The following is a 14,962-nucleotide window of genomic DNA, read 5'->3' as shown; positions in this document are numbered from 1 at the left end:
TGTGGGATGCCCTGAAAACTCAAAAGCGAATTGTGCTACTTACTATCTGAGGGGTGAAGCTGACCTTTGGTGGCAACAAAACGAGACTACCATTAGAGCGCTACCTGGGTTCAACTGGACCAAAACGAGACAAGTTTTATCCTAGCTTTTTGCAGAAGCAGAAAGCTGAGGAATTCTCAAACCTTAAGATGGACAGGATGTCAGTTACGGAATACTACACCAAGTTTATTGAGTTGTCCCGTTTTGCTGAAGGGTCTGTCCCTACGGAGAAAGCAAAAGCTAGGAAGTTTGAGAGTGGCTTAACTACTGATTTGTAGTTAGAGCTGTGCGGGCATGTATTTGTGACCCTGGATGAAGTATATGGAAGGGCCGCACACCTTTATGCTTTGGAAGAAAAGAAGAAGAAGGAGTTAGCTGAAATAAAAGGAAGAGCGAAGAGGAAGGAAGTGGGACAGGTTTCTGGAAACCAACAGGGAAACCAGAATGGTTTTAAGAAGCAGAATTACCACCATAACAACAAATTTCACAACAATAATAACTTCCAAGGTAATAACCGTCAAGGAAACCGTAACAACAATGGAGGGGCTAGAAACAATAACCAGGGGAATAACAAGAATGGGATAATTTATTTTTGCAAAAGGTGTAGGAATAACCACCCTGGATAGGATTGCGAGGGTAATTTGGTCGCTTGTCGTGTTTGTAATAAACTTGGGCATAGGGAATATGAGTGTTTCTCCAAGAATAGCAATGGGAACAGGCAAAACAACAATAATTCAGGAGGAAACCAGAGGAATTTCCAAGGGAACATCAACAACTTTACTGGGAACAAGGGAGTACAACAGAATGGGGCAAAGAACAGTAACACCATCAGTGGGAATAGCCAACAGAAAGGTTGAACTATAAGACTATGGAAAAAGCTAATCTAGAGAGAGAAAAGCTAGAGAGAAAAGCTCTGATCTGTGATCTGCATGGTAGTCTGATCTGAGGTTTTCTCACTCAGCTCTGATTATCATGGCTAAGAAGAAGAAACAAGCTACTCCACTCCCCCGCTCTCCTGCTTTTGGATCTCTCTCCCCTACTAATCTCAATCGATTGAAGAACTTGAATGTGAACACTATCCCTGAGGTTGAAGATGAAACTGAGCTGGTTTCTCCACCCGCTCATCTAGTCCACCCATCAGGAGGAAGGATTACTAAGGCTGAAATGAAGATTCTTGAGGATTCCTTTGCTACTACTCAGTTGAAGAAATCTAGTGAAGTGGTACCTAGGGTTTCCCCGGTTACTGTTCCATTGCCTGAAGCTACGAGTGTGCAACCAAATGATGCGATTCCGGTTGTTTCTGGGTCTACATGTCATCCTGAACACCCCGGATCATCAAATTAAGCCAAGAATTCTGAGAATTGGTCGAGTTTGTTTCGAGGTAAACTGACTGCTAAGGGTGGTGCTCTGAACTTTGTGGCACCTATTTTGAAGAGTGGCAAACCTGTAGCTCAAATCCAAGCAGAGGAGATTGCAGCAGGTAACTCTAAATGGTGCAATGCAATTATCTTCTATGTTGTTGGTTTTTATCCCACAATTGCTGCTGTTCATAAGTTCATTGCCCAAAACTAGAGTAATTTTGCTAAACCTGAAATTTTTTTGGCATGATGATGGTTATTTTATAATCAATTTGTGTTCAAGTGTTGAAAAGAATGTTGTTCTGAGTTCAGGATCTCATATGTTTAATAATAAGCCTGCTATTGTTAAGCCATGGACTGATAAGTTCAATTTTCAAGCTGACATACTTAGAACTGTGCCTTTATGGGTTAGATTTCCCAATTTGCCTCTGAATTGCTGGGGTGTAGAAACTTTAAGCAGAATTGGTAGTTGACAAGAGGAAAATGTATGTCGTTATCTACCCTTCCCCCAAGTCAAACAAAATTTGTAAACACCTAACCAACCTTATATGAATATAGGGCAAGTTATGGGTCGATCCCTAGGGAATGCAATGATGAAAACTAGAGTCTAAGTCAAGCTACCTCAAAGATGGAGTTGAGATTATGGTTGGCACTATGGTAAACTAAAACAAGTCTAATCAAGTAAAACAAAGGTCTAAACACTAGGGATATGGGTTCCACAAGCAAGTTCAATGATAATGCTAGTTTAGAGCCCAATTAATTAATTCAAGTATTGCAATGGACAAACAATAGTAGCAATCAAAAGAGTTCAAATGCTATCTCCTATAGGCCAATCTAGGTGTCACTATGAAAGGCAAATCAAGAAGAATCACAAGCAAACCCAATCAATTAGAGCAACTTTCAATTCAATTGTTCATGTCATTAAGAGTTGCAATGCAATCTAGATTAATCTTATAGGTTGATCACTCCTAGTCTAATCAATCACATGCAAAACTATGTCAACCAATTTAATTGCAACAAATCAATCAATCAAAGAGCATCAACTAGCAATTTCATTAATCAAACATGCTTCCCCCTTTCCCTAGCAACTAATCTACTCACTAATCATGGTGAAATTCAAGAACAAATAACTAGAAATTGCATTAATCTTCATTCTATCTCAAAATCTAAGAGAAATCAAAATATTCAACAATATCAAATTCAAATCCAAAGAAAAACAAGCAACAAGCAAAAATCAAATAGCAAGTAAGTAAAAGATGAAACAAGGAAGAGATTCTCACTAATATTGATGATTGAAAATGAAGAAATCCAAACTTGATTGATCAAATGTTGAGTTACAAATCCAAAACAAAGAACTTCTCTCTAACTTCTCTCTAAATTCTCTCTCTAAAACTAAGCTAATGAAATATTATCAAAAAGTTCCATTTGAAAAGGAATTACAATTCTATTTATAGGTAAAGAAGAAACCGGCAAATCCCGCGGTCTCTCTCGATGAATCCGCGGCCGCGGAGAAATTGGTACGGAACCCTCCGCGGGCTTTCTGGGCAGCACCCGCGCCCGCGGCAAGATAGACCCGCGCCCGCGGCCAAAGATGCCGCGCCCGCGGCCAATCCCCTACTCCCAAAACTCAATCAGGGGGCCGCGGTCTCTCTGAGATGGAGCGCCCTCTTCAGATTTCCCGCGCCCGCGGAGAGCCCGCGGGGCAACCGCGGGAAGCTCCTGCCAAAATCTTGCAATTTTCTCTTCTTAAGCCCGCGCCCGCGGCTCCACTGACCCGCGCCCGCGGCCTGCTGGAAATACCTTGGAGACCTCTCTGAGGCCTCTCCAAGGCCTCTCTGAGCCCTCTCTAGCCAAAAGCTTCTTCCTTACTTGATCATTAAGGCCCCAACTCGATTCCTTTGCAAAGGTGATTCTCCAAATACCTACACAAGCAAACAAAGAAAGGAAATAAAAGGAAAAAGAGACAAATAAAAGGAAAACACGAGAAAAACACGAGAACCATAAAGAAAAGAGGAGAAAGAGAAACCTAAGGAAAAAGGACCAAAAATAAGAGAAGAAAGCATGAAAAAGGGAAAGAAATAACCCTAAAAGACTACCCTATGAGTGCCATAAATGACACTCATCAAATTCCCCCAAGCTAGACTTTTTCTTGTCCCGAGCAAAACAAAGGCTAAAAAGGAATAGGAAGGGCTTATTCGAAGCAAAAAGAAAAAGAGGGGCGAGAATTTACACTAAGACTCATTGTCGTAGGAATCACGGTTGTTTTTAGCTACAACAAGCCATTTAAACCCCTAGATCGCTCTAGAGGACGAGTGATGCTCTCGTAAGGGTATCCTAAGAGTTTACCCATAACTCTCCACCAAACCCCCAAGAGGCAAACCAGAGAAGGAAAAGAAAGAGGAAAAAGGAAACAAAATCTTTACGAAATGGACTTTACAAAGAGACTATAATTCAAATGAATAACAACCTTTCTAAAGAGAATTATGGTATGCACGTTATAAGATACCTAAGTTTGATTGAAACATAAATATGCTAAGCATAAGAACTAGTTATCACATTCCACTTTCATCCCAAACGGTCTTACCGCGTTCCCCCTACTAATCTCATGTCTCCCCTTAGTGAGCATCTCATAGATTCCGCGAAGGAACCGGAAAAAGATCAAATTTTTGGGCTACTCGACATCTTGATTTCGCATCCCCTTTCCTTAGTCTACAACCTATGATTCCCTCCACCGATGAAAGACTCAACTCCTAGGTCCAAAGGTCTTCCCCAAGGTTGTAACGCAAGGCAAGAAGGGTTAAGGTAGGCTAAAATTTAAAATTTGGTGGTTATCCTAAATTGTGAAGCAAAGACCGGCCAAATCTCAACACCAAACTTAAGTAATCACCAAACAAAAAACGTATTAACACCCCCAAGCTTATTCAAAGCAACAATCTACAATCATTAGAACAAAAAGCGCAAGCGCTTTCCCCCCAAGCTAAAAGAAACATTGTCCTCAATGCATAGAGAGGAGAAAGACACTTGAATTTTATGGAATTTTTTTTTATTTTTTTTATTTTTTTATTTTTTTTTTGCATTTTCTTATTTATAAATTTGTTTGTATTTCCTTGAACTCCTTAAAAGCATTAGTCCTTGCCTTTTTCAATTCGGACGTCTTTTTTTTTTTTTTTTTTTTTTTTTTTTTTTTTCAAATATGCATTTATTAACATCCTTGCCTCTTTTACTAAGGATGGCTTTTACATAAGCATTTGCCATTATTTACCAAATATAAACAACTCAATTATGCGTACCAATTCGAACCAAACACCAACTTCATAGACCACAATCACCAAACATTGACCCTTGCTTCACAAAAACCAAAAAGAAGGAGAACGAAACAAAAAGGCTCAAGATATCTAATTATGCGGCTTGAAAAGAGGGAAAAAGGTTCAAAGGGGTAACAAGTAGGCAAATGTATCCCAAACCCAAAAAAAAAAGTAAACAAAAAGGGACTATCCTAGAAAAAGAAAAATACCTCCCCGAAAAGTTGCCTTTGTCCTCCCTAGGTAGTTCGGTCACGGTCTTAGGAATCATACGCTAAGATTCTAGATTAGGTTTGCGAAAATCAAGGATCCATGCCGCTCATGCAAGAGTATGATGAAAGCTTGAACAAATATAAATCTCACATGGTTGTAGCAAAAACTCACTAAGGTTGTCAAATCAAAGATAGGGAGCAACTACCAACATGCCACAAACGAGTAGAATCCGGTTTCATGATCCCCCTAGTTCTAGACAACTATCTTAGCATGCTTTATCCTAGAATCAACCAAACGTAACCTCTAACCGTGCATACCATTATTACCTAAGAAGACTATTATTCAAAAGAAAAAGTCCATTGCATACAAGTCCAATTTTCAAAAAGAGAAAGAGTGAAAATAAAGCCTCAAAAAGTTATGCACACAAACAAGATTAAAAGAAAAGGAAAGAAAAGAAAAGAAGAAGATGGAAAACATAGATAAGGACAAGAAAAGGAAAGAGGAAAAGGGCAACGATGCAATCATAACACGTTTATCCCAATCGACATACAAGCGGTCTAATGGCCACATCGCCAAAGACCCCAAACACACTAGGTGTTAAATTCATACATCCTCGAACCGTTCAACTTCTCCTAAATCTAATCTTAATCTAAGCAACCAAGAAAATGAAGAAGTGAAATTAAAGAGGTAAAATAAGAAAGGCCTCACGAAGCATCCGTGCTAAATTAAAGTACCCAAGGAGTAGGAACGTGCTTCTCCAAAAGGTTCCGCAATCCAAAGCATAGGCTACGAGAAAGGTGAGTTAAAGAAAAAGGCTATATATACAAAATGAAATTGTTAGTAACTTCCAAACAAAAGCAAACAATAAAACACTTAGATACAAATTATATACAAAGACCTAGAGAAACCATCATCATCAAAATTTTTATTTATTTTTTTTTCTTCTCAAGAAACTCCCAAAAACATCAAGAAATGAAACAAACAACAACAAGCAACAGACCAACGAGACCATCATCAAAAATCCACCAAAAGCCTTATCAAAGACTTCCCACCGAGCCCCAAGTGCCTCCCCAAACCAACATAAAACATCCTTTTTGACCCTCCTCCCTCACAAAATGAAGGCATCGATCGCGATGCCTATAAACATGCAAAATAGGAAAAGGGGAGAACAAAAAGGGAAACAAACATGCATAAGGGGACTATTGGCCACTAGGGCCGGCACCATCATCACCCGTATCCCAACCTCCGGTGTAACCGGGAGGAAAACCATTGTGACCCTGGAATAGGTCAAGTTGGGATCGGGTTAATTGGTCATAGGGCTCAGGCTGAACAAGGGGCTCGGGGTGATGGGGGTGAACATAGTGGTATGCGGGATCACCCCGATAATCACTCCCCCCCGAGACCCTATAATCATAAGGTGGGAAGTCGCGCCTTGGCACATCGGGGTCCTCCACCCCGAGCCAATATGGGTACGTAGGGAGGTTGTCACCGCCACATGAAGGTACCGGCCCTTGTTGGGGCGACACATAAGGGTAGTTGATCGGAGGTGTGACCTCCCCCCTACTTACACTAGCGTCATACAAGGCACTAATTTTATAAGACAAAGTTTGGTGGTCCGAGTACATACCTTGCATGCTCAATTGCGTGCGCTCCATGTGGTCTCTCATGGCCTCCATCTCTCGGAGATAAGCATCTCCTTGGAAACATTGTTGTTGTTGTTGTCGTTGTTTTCTTCTTTCTCTTCTTCTTTGAGCATCATCTTGAAAATGCTCATGTTGTTGTTGTAGTGGTTGTTGTTGCTCTTCATCATATTCTTCTCCTCCTCCTTCCTCCTCTTCATCATCATTATCATCAATCTCATCATCCTCCTCCATCTCATCTTCAATCCTCCCATTGTCCCTAGGGACCATCCAAATGTTCCTAGCCTCATGAAGGATGGAGGTGGTGGCCGGGTTAGGGAGTAGACAATGGTAGGTATTTCTCACTAGCCAAGAGTAGGTGCCGGTTCTCCTAGTGCTAGTTATGAAACGTAAAGTGTTAACCTGCTTCAAACTAATCCACACGTCTTCACTCCTTCCAACCGGAGTGCAAGACTTCAAGAACCCTTCTTGCTTAAAATACGACACAAGACGTGTCACCATGCCCCCACAATGAATTTCCCCCGTTTTGACCCCATGCATTATGTCCTTGCAACAATTCATGAAGATATAGCCAAAATTAATCCTTGACCCTAACTCTGGCTTGGTAGCCATCCATAACACCATAATCTCCTCTCGAGACAACTTCCCCAAATCTTGCTTATTAAAAACCGAATACCCAAGAATTTTATGAAGGATCCTAAGGGCCGGATGGATAATCTCACTAGCAAGAGTCTTTTTCGAATCAAACTCCCTCTTGTTGGCTATGGTTCTCCACCAAGAAACCTCATTATACTCAAATGGGACTAGGGAGATAAGGGGCTCGAAGATATCACCATTGGGGTTGAAACCAAGGGCTACATTGAACTCGGCTAGGTTCATGGTGTGTTTGACATTGAAGAGTTGGAAGGAAATAATAAAATCGGTTTCCCCCACCTTATTGAACTCAAATGTGGAGAAAAACTCAATGGAAGGCTCCAAATAGGTTCTAGGGGCCGATTTTAGGAACTCACCCAAGCTTAGGTTATCTAGAAGGATGTCAAGGTCATTTTCAATTCCTAACTTGGCCATATCCTCACGAAAGTAATGCCGGGAGGGTCTAAACTTCCGGTCTTTCATTTTGTTATAGATGGGGGTTTGTTTAGACCTATTCCAAAATTTGAGAGGGGGTAGAGGAGGAGGAGGAGCATCATCTTGAGTTGTGGAATGCGGTTGGGGTTGAGGGTTTGAGGATTGGCCTTGAGAAGATTGGGCGGGGGATTGGTTTGAGCGCTTCTTGCTACTTTTAACTCTTCTTATCAAATCCATTTTAACAAAATTCACACAATTCACAAGAACACAATAAACTCCCTCAAACAAAACAACTTCCACCAAAAATTACTCACAAACCTCCTTACAAATCCAACCAAACCACCACAAACTACAAGGTACCTGTTCCAATCAACACAACAACCAAAATCCAACAACAAACAACAATATCAACAATCATTCATCAATATAATCATAAATCAACAAGAAAAAGTAACAATCACCCAAATATACCAAGTTTCCCATAAATCAACCATAAAACACAAAAATCATGCTCAAATTCAAGGTAAACAAACCAATGTAAAGAAATCAATTGAAATTGACAAAAATATTACAAAGGTTAGAAGTATACCAAGATTGCAGACTCAAATTAAACTCAAAGCACTTCAAAGACCCGAAATTTCCCGAAAAAGCACGAGAAAGAAGAGTAGGAGTGTTGAAAATGGAGGAATATGGAAGAATTTGTGAAAAATTTGGGCAAAAGGTGAAGAAATTTGTGAGAAATTGATGTTTTGGGGTTAGGGTTTGAGAGGAGGTAGAGAGAGGAAGAGGAAAAATAAGGAGTAGAGGAAGAAATAAGAGAGGAGAGGGAGAGAAGAGAGGTGTGCCCGGGTAATAATCCCAGATCGCCGCGCCCTCTCCCAAAAATGCCGCGCCCGTGGCAAATCTCCCGCGCCCGCGGAGAGACCGCGGGGCAATCGCGGGGACCTCCTGGAATTTTTAGAATTTTAATACCTGATGGGGACCGCGCCCTCTCCTGATTTGCCGCGCCCTCTCCAAAACCTCCCGCGCCCGCGGAGAGACCGCGAGGCAACCGCGGGAAGTCCCTGGAATGGGGTTCCAAATTTGCTCGAATTTAGGCCGCGCCCTCTCCAAACATGACGCGCCCGCTCCAAAACCTTCCGCGCCCGCGGAGAGACCGCGGGGGAACCGCGGGAAGTCCCTGGAATGGATTTCCAAATTTGGTTGAATTAAGTCCCGCGCCCTCTCCAATCATGAGGCGCCCTCTCCAGAACCTCCCGCGCCCGCGGAGAGACCGCGGGGCCCGAGGTCTCTCCTAGCCCTCGGGGAGCCCTCTCCCCTGCACTCTAAACTTTTCTTCAAACCCCGTCTTTCCAACAAGTGATGATAATAGGCGACCTACAAAACAAACACAAAAACAACTCAAAAATAAAATCAAAAACCAATCAAGGAAAAAAAAATAAAAGAAAAGAAAAGAAAGGAAAAAGAAATGAGATGAGAATCCGGGTTGCCTCCCGTAAGCGCTTTTGGTTAACGTCGTTAGCTCGACGTGCACCACCATCTCAAGGTGGCTTAAAAAGAATCATTTTGTGAACAAGTCCAACAAACACTCCATCATAGTACTTCTTGAGCCGATGACCATTAACTTTGAATGAAGATGAGGAGTTCAAAGGAGAAATCTCCACGGCACCATTATCAAAAACATCTTTCACCAAGAATGGTCCACTCCATCTTGACATGAGCTTTCCGGGAAACAACTTCATTCTTGAATTGTAGAGGAGGACTTTGTCACCTACACAAAACTCCTTTTTCTCAATCAACTTGTCATGAACCTCCTTGGAGCGAGCCTTGTAGGTGCTAGCACAATCGTAAGCATCAAGTCGAAGTTCCTCTAGCTCATGAAGATCCAACCACCTCTTCTCCCCCGCACTAGCTAAGTCAAAATTTATCTTCTTGATGGCCCATAAGGCACGATGTTCAAGCTCTACCGAGAGATGACACGGTTTGCCATAGACAAGGCGATATGGAGTGGTGCCAATAGGCGTCTTGAAAGTCGTCCTATAAGCCCAAAGAGCATCATCTAACTTGTTCGACCAATCCTTTCTATTCCTTGCAACCGTCTTCTCAAGAATGAGCTTTATTTGACGATTGGAGACCTCGACTTGGCCACTCGATTGAGGATGGTATGTAAGGCCGAACCGTTGATGCACTCCATGTTTCCTTAACATCTTTTGGAAGGCGTTGTGAACAAAATGAGATCCGTTATCGCTTATCACAGCCTTAGGCACGCCAAACCTTGGGAAGATGATTTTGTTGAACAACTTCAACACTACTTTGTGGTCATTAGCAGGGGAGGCAATGGCCTCAACCCATTTAGAAACATAGTCCACAGCCATAAGTATGAATTGATTACCATATGAAGTTGGGAATGGTCCCATGAAGTCAATCCCCCAAACATCGAACACCTCTAACTCAAGAATGGGCTGTTGAGGCATCTCATTCCTCTTGGAGATATTCCCAACCCTTTGACATCGGTCACATGACTTCACAAAGCCCCATGAGTCCTTGAAGAGATGCGGCCACCATAAAATACATTGAAGAACCTTGGTAGCGGTCTTGGAAACACCCATATGCCCACCACTAGGGTCCGAGTGGCACATCCTTAAAACACTAGGCACCTCTTCATTTGGAACACAACGCCTAAGTAAGCCATCAACCCCTCGTTTGTATAGGATGGGATCGTCCCACAAGTAATGTCTTGCCTCCCTTTTGATTTTCTTCCTTTGGTTCGTTGAGAAAGAGGGTGGAAACTCCCCACATGCTAGAAAATTCACCAAGTCGGCATACCATGGGAGTTCCTTCACCTCTATGGCATATAAGAAGTCATCAAGCATTTTATCCTCAATAGGTGAACCATCATCATGAATTTGATCACCCTCAAGGCGAGAAAGATGGTCCGCCACAACATTCTCCGCACCCTTCTTGTCCCTAATCTCAATCTCAAAAGTTTGTAATTCAAGCACCCATCGAATCAACCTAGGCTTGGACTCTTTCTTGGCAAATAGATACTTGAGGGCCGCGTGATCCGTGAAGACTATGGTCTTGGAACCCAACAAGTAACAACGGAATTTCTCAAAAGAGTGCACAATTGCTAAAAATTCCTTTTTCGTTGTTGTGTAGTTCTTTTGAGCCCCATTGAGTGTCTTGGACATATAGTAAATCACATGAAGCTTCTTGTCTACACGTTGTCCCAAAACACCTCCAATAGCCCAATCACTTGCATCACACATCAATTCAAAAGCAAGATCCCACCTTGGGGCTTGAACAATAGGAGTGGAGATAAGGGCCTTCTTCAATCTATCAAATGCCTTCAAGCATTTGTCATCAAAAATGAACTCAACATCCTTTTGAAGAAGGTCATTTAGGGGCTTATCAATAAGTGAAAAATCCTTGATGAATCTTCTATAGAAACCCGCATGACCAAGGAACGATCTCACACCCTTGACATTCATAGGAGGTGGAAGTTTCTCAATAACTTCTATTTTTGCCTTATCCACCTCAATGCCTCTATTTGAAATCTTGTGCCCAAGCACTATACCTTCCTCCACCATGAAGTGGCATTTCTCCCAATTCAAAACAAGATTGACCTTAAGTCCTTAACACATCTTTCCAAACACTTCTTAAGGTTCACAAGGCACTCCTCAAATGAGACACCCCCCACCGAAAAGTCATCCATGAAGACCTCCATTTCCTCCTCCAACATATCCCCAAAAATACTCATCATGCACCTTTGGAATGTAGCGGGTGCATTGCATAACCCAAAGGGCATTCTTCGATAGGCAAAGGTCCCATAAGGACATGTGAAGGTAGTTTTCTCTTGATCATCGGGGTGGATGGGGATTTGGAAGAATCCCGAATATCCATCGAGGAAACAATAAAACTTGTGCCTTGTTAGTCTTTCAAGCATTTGATCAATAAATGGAAGAGGGAAGTGATCCTTCTTGGTGGATGTGTTTAGACGTATATAGTCTATACACATCCGCCAACCCGTGACCGTCCTAGATGGAATGAGCTCACCCTTCTCATTCTCAACCACGGTCATGCCCCCATTCTTTGGAACGACATGCACGGGGGAGACCCACCTTGAGCTAGAGATGGGGAATATGATTCTCGCATTCAATAGCTTGGTGATCTCCTTCTTAACTACCTCTCCCATTTGGGGATGTAGTTTTCTTTGTCGTTCGATAGAAGGAAGGGCGCCTTCCTCAAGTGTTATGTGGTGTTGGCACAAGGCGGGGCTTATACCTTTAAGATCATCAATTGTGTACCCCAAAGCACCTTGGTGCTTTCTCAAAACACCACATAACGCTTGAGCTTGGCTCACGCTCAAGGATGCACTAACTATCACGGGGTAAGTGGAATGAGGGCCCAAGAACTCATACCTAAGGTGTGATGGTAGAGGTTTGAGTTCTACTATAGGCACACCGTTACCTTCCTTTGATGTGGCCGCTTGCAAAGCTTCTTGGCTTGAGATTTTCAAGCACATTTGCTCATCCACTTCCTCCATGCTTCCATTAAGCAATTCTTCATATAATGCCACTTCCTTGCATGGTGTACCTACTTTGTCCTTGTTCAACAAAACATTCTCAAGAGCATCGTTAGAGGTGAGCAAGTGCTCATGCATGGAAGACACAACGTGATCAAGTGAATCAATCATCATGTAATTTTCTAGAGAAAAAGATGGATATTTCATGCTTTCATTCAAATCAAATTTAATGACCTCATATCCTACCTTAAGGGAAATTTTTGCACTCCTAACATCAGTCATAGCACCCGAGGTAGCAAGAAAGGGTCTACCTAAAATGATTGGAATGGTAGCATCTTCATCCATTTCAAGCACAATAAAATCCACCGGGAACACAAACTTCCCAACCCTCAATGGAACATCTTCTACCTTACCTTTTGGAAACTTGATTGACCGATCGGCTAATTGCAAGGTAATGTTAGAAGGTAAGAGTTCCCCTAGTTCAAGCCTTTGATAAACCGAATATGGCATTATGCTCACACTAGCTCCCAAGTCACATAAGGCATTATCAATTTGCATCTTGTTAATGGCACAAGGGATGGAGAAGTTTCCGGGGTCTTTCAATTTGGGTAGCATTTTGTTCATGATGATAGCACTACAATTTTCGGTCAAATTGATAGTTTCCACAACCTCACAAGTCCTTTTCCCACTCAAAATGTCCTTGAGGAATTTGGCATAACTTGGCATTTGGTTGATCACATCGGTAAAAGGTAGAGAAAGATGAAGTTGTTTTAGCATATCAATGAATCTCCCAAATTGTTCATCCAATTTATGTCTCATGAATTTTTGTGGGTAAGGGAGCTTGGGTTTCACAATTTCTTTCTCTACTCTCACCCCTCTAGGTCTCTCAACCACAACCTCATCCAATGATGCCCTATCCCCCTCATTCTCAACCAAAGCTTTCTTAGGAATCTCCTTATCCTCACCTTTCCTAGGAAATCTCTCCTCAAGAACCTTACCACTCCTAGTAACAATAGCATTCACGTGTTTCTTGGGATTAAGACCTTGGGAAGGTAAAGAAGAAGGGCTTGCATGATCTTTCAAAGCATTAGCAAGTTGAGAAATTTGGTTTTCAAGCATTTTATTGTGGGTCATCATTTCATTGAACTTGTTATCACTAACGGCCATGTATGTGTTCAACAACTTGGTTTGATTCTCAATTATTTCTTGCAAATTGGTCCTAGGTGAAGAAGGTTGTGAATAGGAGTTTTCTCCTTGAGTCCTTGGAACAAATCCGGGTGGGGGACCTCTTTGAGCATTATTTTGAAAATTGCCCTTCCCTTGGTTGTTCCAAGTACCCCTATTTTGATTTTGTCCATAACCTTGATTATGGTTACCACCACCTTGATTATGGTTACCACTACCTTGGTTGTGATTTCCATAACCTTGTTTTTTATTACCATAATTTTGGCTTTGATTTTGGCCACTATAACCTTGGTTATTATAGCTACCACGAGAACCTTGGTTCCCTTGGTTTCTATAACCACCACCTTGATTATAGTTGTCAAAATTGCCTTGGTTTTGGTAATTCCTATTCCATTGACCTCTTTTATTATCAAACCTTTGAGCATTATTATTTGACACATAATTCACATGCTCACTCTCATTGTTATCAAACTCATCAACACATTCATTAGGACAATTACTAGAGTCATGATCATACGATCCACATGCATCACAAAACAAACAACCCATAGGCATATTATGTGAAGAGGGAGGGGGTTGAGAGTTAGGAGGAGTACCTCTCCCCTTAAATTGGGAGGGAAGATTCGAAGCTTGGGAAGAAAAAGAAGTGCTCTCCAACTTGGCTTTGATTGCGGTCATCTCCTTTCCCAAGTTTGTCATTTGGGAGGAAAGGTTGTTGATCGCATTTAGATGGTCTACCGAGTACAATGAAGATTGCTTGCTTGAAGAGTCTCTCTCCCCATCTTGCCAATCTCTATAGTACGTCACCACGTCCTCAATAATGTCCACCACTTCTTCTTCGGTCTTGTTCATAATAGGACCCCCGGCCCCCCCCATCAAGGCATGACTTGCCTTGGGGACTTAAACCGCCATAGAAGATATGCACCACTTGGTATGTTGGGATTCCATGGTGAGGGCACTCCCTTTGATACTCTTTGTATCTCTCCCATGCTTCGTAAAGGCTTTCATTTGGCCTTTGCTTGAACCCTTGAATCAAGGCTCTTGCCTCCGCCGTCTTCTTTTGAGGGTAGAAGCGGGACAAGAAGGCCTTTGTAACATCATCCCATGTTCTCAAGGAGTTAGGCTTCACTTCTTTATCTAGCCACTCTAAGGATCTTCCTATGAGAGAGAAGGGGAACAACTTGAGGCGTATGAACTCTTAAGAAACTCCGTTGACTTTGATGGTGTTGCAATATTTTTCAAATTCTTTAAGATGGTTCAACGAGCTCTCATTCTTAGCCCCACTATATTGCCTCCTCTCAATTAAGGTGATCATGGCCGGCCGAATTTCGAAATCATTTGCCGGTGTTGTAGGCGGAGCTATGCCACTCTCAAACCTATAAGCACCGGGTATTCCTAGCTCCTTCAAGGCCACTCTCGGATTTTCTCCCATGCCTTGCTCTTCTTCAATCTCTTCTTCACTTGAAGAACTATACCCCAAGGATCGATTAGCTATTCTTCTCCTTGAGAGAGTCCTTTCAATTTCCGGGTCAAAAGGCACAATGGATCGATCACGAGCTCTATGCATGAAAAACTTCAAAGAAAATATTAGTAGCACGGCTACAAGTGTAGCCTAAAGAAACAAAATCTTCT

General features: G+C 42.1%; 1 non-coding gene across 1 annotated transcript; it reads left to right on the top strand.

The window, feature by feature from the left end:
- The first annotated feature begins 14,271 nt into the window (after positions 1-14,271).
- Positions 14,272-14,377, top strand: LOC145626020 (small nucleolar RNA R71). Its single transcript, XR_014110904.1, has one exon. It is a non-coding gene; the product is annotated as a small nucleolar RNA R71 (small nucleolar RNA).
- Positions 14,378-14,962: the final 585 nt, after the last annotated feature.

Source organism: Chenopodium album, chromosome 3, assembly GCF_948465745.1.
Source record: "Chenopodium album chromosome 3, dcCheAlbu1.1, whole genome shotgun sequence".
Taxonomy (NCBI): domain Eukaryota; kingdom Viridiplantae; phylum Streptophyta; class Magnoliopsida; order Caryophyllales; family Amaranthaceae; genus Chenopodium; species Chenopodium album.
The sequence above is the reverse complement of the archived record's forward strand: the minus strand, read 5'-3'. Positions and strand labels throughout refer to the sequence as shown.